This window comes from Halyomorpha halys, unplaced genomic scaffold, assembly GCF_000696795.3.
Source record: "Halyomorpha halys isolate HHAL.00 unplaced genomic scaffold, Hhal_1.1 Scaffold105.1, whole genome shotgun sequence".
Taxonomy (NCBI): Eukaryota; Metazoa; Arthropoda; class Insecta; order Hemiptera; family Pentatomidae; genus Halyomorpha; species Halyomorpha halys.
In genome coordinates, this window is record NW_027108109.1 from 884,576 (window position 1) to 891,775 (window position 7,200).

General features: G+C 33.6%; 2 protein-coding genes across 2 annotated transcripts in view; one reads left to right on the plus strand and one right to left on the minus strand.

The window, feature by feature from the left end:
- The window catches only part of LOC106677614 (EGFR adapter protein), a gene marked incomplete at its 5' end in the record, with an annotated part of 690,819 nt that overhangs the window by 633,922 nt on the left and 49,697 nt on the right, over positions 1 to 7,200 (minus strand).
- The window catches only part of LOC106677613 (uncharacterized), a 35,181-nt gene continuing 28,979 nt past the window's right edge, over positions 999 to 7,200 (plus strand). The window contains exons 1-2 of the mRNA XM_067046494.1: positions 999 to 1,136; positions 6,659 to 6,917. The gene's annotated coding sequence lies outside the window, so the exon portion shown is untranslated. The remainder of the gene's footprint in view (positions 1,137 to 6,658; positions 6,918 to 7,200) is intronic.

Sequence of the window (7,200 nt, forward strand, 5' to 3'; positions counted from 1 at the left end):
GATGTTTTGTTATTTCGATATGTTATATTTTTTGTTATTTGATTTTAACGATCTTAAATCGCTGAAGGTCATAGAGCCAAAGCCTTATATAATCGACTTTAAAAAAATTATAATCTGTACCGCTGACACCTGCGAAGAGTTAAGGGTGCAGTACTTTGTAAGGAAGTACAGTTACGAAACCAACGTTTGTGCAAGGAGGTGATTTGGTCAGAATCACATTCGACCGCCAGATTTTCATTCAATAACGGTACATAATTTATGAGGCTAGGTGGACCTCAGAAGGGTTCCAGAACCCACGGGGTTGACTCACCTCTACAATGACCTCAGAGTTAGTAGCATTTTGCTATACCACAGTGCCACCGCACTCCTGTATAATAGACTTGATAACAACTACAAAAGTCTTACAGTTTGTGTATTCGCTAATTACAAATGCCTATGGCACTGAGGTATTCATGTATAAAAAAACCGAAGATTATTAATTTGAAATTTTACTTTTCAAAATATTTAGAAACCCGAAATCGGTCCGCTGTTGTCCCTTATTTCATAGAAATGCTTTTGATATTTGAAACCAACATCACAGATACAAGGTGATCAGATGATCATTACAATTCAACATTACTATGACTCGATAAGAGAGAATCGATGGTACTGAATTCAGGGCAAATGATGCACTTATTGCATATTTCAGAATACATTGCAATATATTTCTGTATATTGAGGAACATAATCTTTAAGTAGTGATTATATTTCAAACTGTGATTCTAGTTAAAAGACAGCTTCGTTGCTATACACTGGATACCACAAGAAATTGGTCTAATAATAGAGATTTTTTAATGAACACCAATTAAATACAATACATTGAATTTTGTGATAACAGCTGTATACTAAAATATTAATCATATAACGATTTCAAAACTATCTTATTATTTACTTCTTACCTGGATTACATGTGATATAATACCACTCAGAAAAAAACAATTAAATCTTTAGGTTTACTATATTTTATTTATTACAAAGACATAATTTTTTTTTTTTATATTTTCCATATGGGAACATTAAGTACATATGAGCAAACCGTTTATAATATACATCCATCATTATTTGGAAACGAAGGTTTAACTACATGGATATTATATGTATGTTAACGTATGGTTATATAGTTTTAGAATTTATACTTTGATAAGTAGTAGTTTTAATTTTTTTTCTTTAGCTTTATAAGCCAATAATTATATTTTGATAATCAGCAAATGCTTATAATCCAATATAACCTTAAGTAATGAATGTAGTCAAGAATTGGTATGTACTAGAGCCCGATAGATAAAAACAGAAACAAATTGAGTTGAGTGAACTATGTTACTTAAATATTTCAGATCAACAATGTAAAGTATCTGTGATATCTTTATAAAAAAAAGTGTAATAGTTGCTTTAAAATTAAAAAGAATTGGTATGTACTAGAGCCCAATAGATAAAACAAACAAATTGAGTTGAGTGAACTATGTTACTTAAATATTTCAGATCAACAATGTAAAGTATCTGTGATATCTTTATAAAAAAAAAAAACAGTGTAATAGTTGCTTTAAAATTAAAAAGGAAAACTTGATGTAGTAAAATCAGCCAGTCTAATATTTATTTATTTTTTTAAATTTATAATCCGAAACGTATCTTGAAGGTGGTTCATTCTGATAGTATACCCAGAAAGTTTTGAAATTCAATCATTTAAAATTTTATGTGGAGGGGTGTCCTGAGAAAGTGAAGTGGTGGCTGCACCTTATTCTTATTGCTAAAATTACGAATCGAAAGAGACATTGTACAAGATCCATGATGATATTTTAGCAACAAGTTACTTGTCCTAACCCATGTGGAAATATTTACTGAGTTGGTTCGCCACATACGAAATTTCAATGCGTCCAAGCAAGTTGAGAGACGTGTTTCTTCCTGGAGAATATTTAAGTGATCCCGCAACCCGGTCCTGATAACATCCTCTTATCCACAGGTAATTCACCTCATGAAATAAGGTGGGTGTGCATTTTTGACACGTAACCGTTCTTAATTCCAACATAAGGACTGATCTATTACTGCCACCCACCTCATTTCTTAAGGACTGATATATATGTCAATTATTTTGGGGGGTTTAATGACCACATGTTATGATTTAACTCTATCACAAGTTGCAGTAGTCGAGGATAAGTTAGGGATGTAAAGTTGGTTGATGAGAATTTACACAGAAGGCCCTGGACAGAGCACGATTAGAATTGTTTATGATCTGAAGAAATAAGGATGGTCGACAAATTTCGATCGATCCAGGGGAATTAGCCATGAACACAGACCCAGGTATAGGAAAGATTGTACAACACTTCGAAGAGAGAGATGTAGCTGAAAAATGAGGACCAAGGTATGAGTAGGACAATACAAGTTGCTGGGATGAGCCTGCGACCTAAAACTGTTGGAAGGATACTCGTTTTCGCAGGGATGAACCGGCGGACTAGAAGGTAGGAATACAATGTAAATGGCAGGAATGATCTTCCTGACTAAGTTTGTAGGAAAGGAGTAAGGAAGAGGAAGCTAAGGAGGTAGGTGTAACAAAAAACATCTCATATTTTAAAGCAGTAACAGCTATCACACTGACTACCACGAGAGCCTTATAATACCATAATAGTACAAGAGCCCAACAGGAGAAAAAAGGCAGTTATCTCACCCCAATTAATGATTACTTATTTGAAAACTAAGTAGACTATTAACAGTCAAAATTGATGAGTCTACCAAGTATAGGTAGGGGGAATGAAAAATGGCCGCTGTATCAAAACGATAAAAAAAACTAATTTTTCATTCGGAGCTCTATATCTTAAAAACTATCAACAACACTAAAATACTTAAGAGAACGTCATCTAATAAGAGTAAATTTTATAAAATATGAGCCCTAATAGAATTATTTGCGTTAAATAGTTTTCCAGATATAGCTTTCACAAAAATGTTGCAAGGGACGTACTGAAAGATCAGTAATTAGTGAATTAATTTTAAAAATTTATATCTCAAAAACCATTTCACGTTTAGATGTCTATTAGCACTCAAATTAAAGCTAGTTTAATGAACTATAAAGTAGCTTATGATATTTATCTTCGTAGGAGTAATAGTTTACATGACATTTGCTAAAATAAATTAATTTATAGTTGTTCGGACAAATTTTTATTTGCCAAATTTATATTCATATGTGGGTATTATAAAAACAACTAACCCTATGAAGATAAGTGTCAATCTACTTTATAGTAAGTTAAATTTCTTTTATTTTGAGTGTTGGCAGACATGTGCGTCTTATGGATCTAGAGATATATTTTTTCAAAAATCCAAAATTTTATACGAACAACTAGAATTTAACATTTTGTGAGTTTATTTTGTCAAATATCATAAGAACTACTACTCCTACAAAGATAACCGTAATTGACTATTTTGTAGTAAATTTAACTAGCTTTAATTTAAGCGCTGGCAGACATCTGTACGTCCAATGGTTTCTGAGGTTTTTCATAAATTAAACTTATTGTCCCAACAACCATAAATCAATATATTTTAACAAATATCATGAAAAGTACTATCGCTACGACGGTAAAGCTCATAGACTTCTTTATAGTCCATTAAACTCACTTTAATTTGAGTGCTAATAAACATCTGTACGTCACATAGCTCCTGAGATATAGATTTCTCAAAATAAATTAACTAACTACTAATCTTTCAGTAGATTTTTAAGAAATTTTGCTTTTTAAAAAACTGTATCTCGAAAACTATTGGACGTAAATAGCTCTTTTTGTGCTAATATTTCAGCAAATTTACTCTTCTTTAAATAATGTACTCTTACATTTTCTAGTATTGTTGGTAGTTTTTACGATATAGAGCTCCGAAAGAAAAATTAATGTTTTTTTAAGATTTTGAAACAGCCACCATTTTTTAATCTCCCTACCTATACTTGGAAGACTCATCAATTTTGACTAGTAATTATACATAGTTTTTATTAAAGTAATCAAAAATTGGGGTGAGATAACTGCCTATTTTCCCGGTCTTGTACTATAAGTAATTACGATAATACTATATTACGATATTATGGTACAGGAGAGCTTACAATAGAAAGGTCTAGTTTCTCTCAGGGAGTACGCTTAGCACAAGATTGACGTTAGTCTGTTTTTTTTTTTTTTCCTTACCCCTTAAACATAATACATATGTAAACCGATATGTGTATACAATAAGTCTTGGTTTGTATTATTTACTTTTTCTGAAGCCGAGCACCATTATAGAGATTTTCTGTTTGTGGTGAACTATATCTGAAATTCGATTTAATATAAAAATGCTGTGGCGCGCTTTATATTTCTAATTTAAATCTCTTCAAAATATTAGCACTAAAGAAAAACCTAATTACAAGTCTTTGTTATTTGCTATACTGGTTACTGAACTCTTCCTTATGCCACTGCACTGGAAGAGGAGGGATTGGTCAGGAATTGTTATCTTGTCATATAACATTTTTATATGAAGTCGTCTGATGAACTCCGGGACTGTTGGGAGATGCAGTAGCGTGTGGGGATCCTGTGGCTATCTCTTCTTTCACGCCGTTGTTCGCACAATGCACATTCTTTCTGAGCACCAAAACGTTAACCATGTTTTAAAGCTAATTTAATAAGCATTGGAGTTCTGGCAATGGTCAGATTCTCCACTCAAGTTGAGTGTTTGCGGCTTTAGCGCACTTGCTCAGCCTCCATTGGCTTATTACCAATGATGCGCTGGGATCTCTTGAGCTCTGCTCTACCCCTCACACGTGGGGGATAGAGTGAGCTCAGGGATCCTCAGGTCGATTCTGTAAATATTGTATATATTATTTTACCATTATGTTATTTTATTTATTTATTTTTCATACAGATAGTCTGATTATGTTCATCTTGTCTATTCTTTTGTTTGTATATATTTTAAGAGAGTTTTTTTTATTTCATTCTTTTTTTTTTATTTTTTTTTTTTACTTATTTATTTTATTTTAGTATGTATGAGATCATTCATCAATATTACATATTGCCCACAACTGTGTGGCAGATTGTAATATCTATCAATAAATAAATCTATCAATTTAAAAAAAAAAATTTAATAAGCAAGTACATTCAACAGTAACAGTAGCGATGGTATATAATATTTTTATGGTAGTTCATTGTATTATTTTTGAAGGCTTTGTTCATTGTTTATAATACCGTATATGTCCATATATTGTATGAATGAATGAATGAAACAATAATTTTAATCTGGGACATATGTCTCCTAAGAATAAATACATGGTTCATATAGTGAGATTTTTATCTGGCAAGCGTTTACAAATTTTCAGATAGTAGAATGAAATTACATTGGTATATTGGCTTTACTACTGTTTATAATCTTAATAACTGCCTATTTATTTGATTACAAAGATGTGGAGGTTTGGTTATTCAATAAATGAAGGAATAGGTGTTGTTTAAAGGAATGAATGGATGAGGACTGGCAATGGAGATGGGAAGAGAATTCCAGAGGGAGGTTACACGAATGACGAAGGATTTGCTAAAGAAGGAGGTTCTATAGGAGGGTATATATAAATCATTCGGATGGGATCTGGTGTTTAATGAGTGGATGGAAGAACGAAGAGTGAGGAGATCTAGGATATAAGTAGGTTTTTTGATTTTAAAAACTTGAAATAGAAAAACACCATGGAGGTATTGCCTTCGGGAGGTTGGATATAGCCACTTCAACTCGGTATACCAGCGGGAGACAATTCATGAGTCTCTTCAGTCTCAACTCCAGTCTTGCAGATAGCCCTCCATACACCCAGAATCCGTAGTCGAAGTGGGGGAAGACGAGAGAGGATACTAGGAGCTGACGGGTATTCTGAGGAATGGAATTACGGAATTTTAGGAATTGTTTGAGATTTGCGTGTGATTTGGGATATGTGGCTATTCTAGGAGAGGTGTTGATCAAAGGTGACACCAAGGTTTTTTATTGTAGGATAGAAGTGAGTCGCTTCTGTTAAAGTAGCATATAAGAATTATTAATTAATGTTAATAACAATATGTTTCTGTACAAGAATATTATAAACGCCATAGATTCTAAGAGGGTCGCAGCGCCGTAGTATAGGTGAACTCGGGTGAAAATACTGTCACTTCTAAGGAAGACCGGGATTTATTGAAATAACTTTCAGAGCCGGATTCAAACCGGCCCCACTTCTTGTAGTTGACAGTTGAACTTCGGAGGTGTCTACCTTAACCTTACAATTCGAAAACATATCTTTGGTTTTACTGTCATTATGACTGATTGTACCCAGGTAATTAAGTCTCTCTAAGGTTTGTTCCAACAACCTCTTCTGACTATCCAGAACTGTTCGTAGCATGCGCAGTACAGGTTTTGGAATGGAAAAAAAACATAATACACACGCTCTGTACAGTCACAGTTGTTGGAATAGACCTTAAGTAATTATTTCATTGATATAAATATTTATTGAAATTATCTATAATTGAACTAGTCTTAACCGTTAAAATTGAATCGGACTTATAAACATATCATATGTGATCCAAATCTTTTTACAGATAGCCCACTACATATGTTTCTATCATAAGTCATGCCTAGACACCCAAGTATTTCAGTTACTAGTTTAAAGATTTGGTTAAAGGGTATGTGAAGAGCGGCCGGGATGCAGAATTACGTCGACGACTCCGAACTAGCCAAAATCTTGACGGAAGCCAACCAGGTGATGTCCGGGATAGCAGGGAAGAAGGAAATGAACAGCCAGGAGATGATGGAAATAGCTCGACGGATCGCCTCCAGCACCAACACCTACACAGGGCTGGAATCGAGTCCAGTGACCCACTTCGTGGAACGGAGTGCCAGGAAGGTGAAGAGCAAAATAGGCCTGCATATAGATATGTTGAGTGAGTAATGTCCTATATTACATTATATTATATAGATATGTTGAGTGAGTAATGTTTTATATTTCATAACATTATATAGATATGTTGAGTGAGTAATGTCTTATATTAGGCCTGCATATCGATATGTTGAGTGATTAATGTCTTATATTAGGCCTGCATATCGATATGTAGAATGAGTAATGTCTTAGATTAGGCCTGCATATCGATATGTTGAGTGAGTAATGCCTTATATTGGGCCTGCATATCGATATGTTGAGTGAGTAATGTCTTATATTAGGCCTGC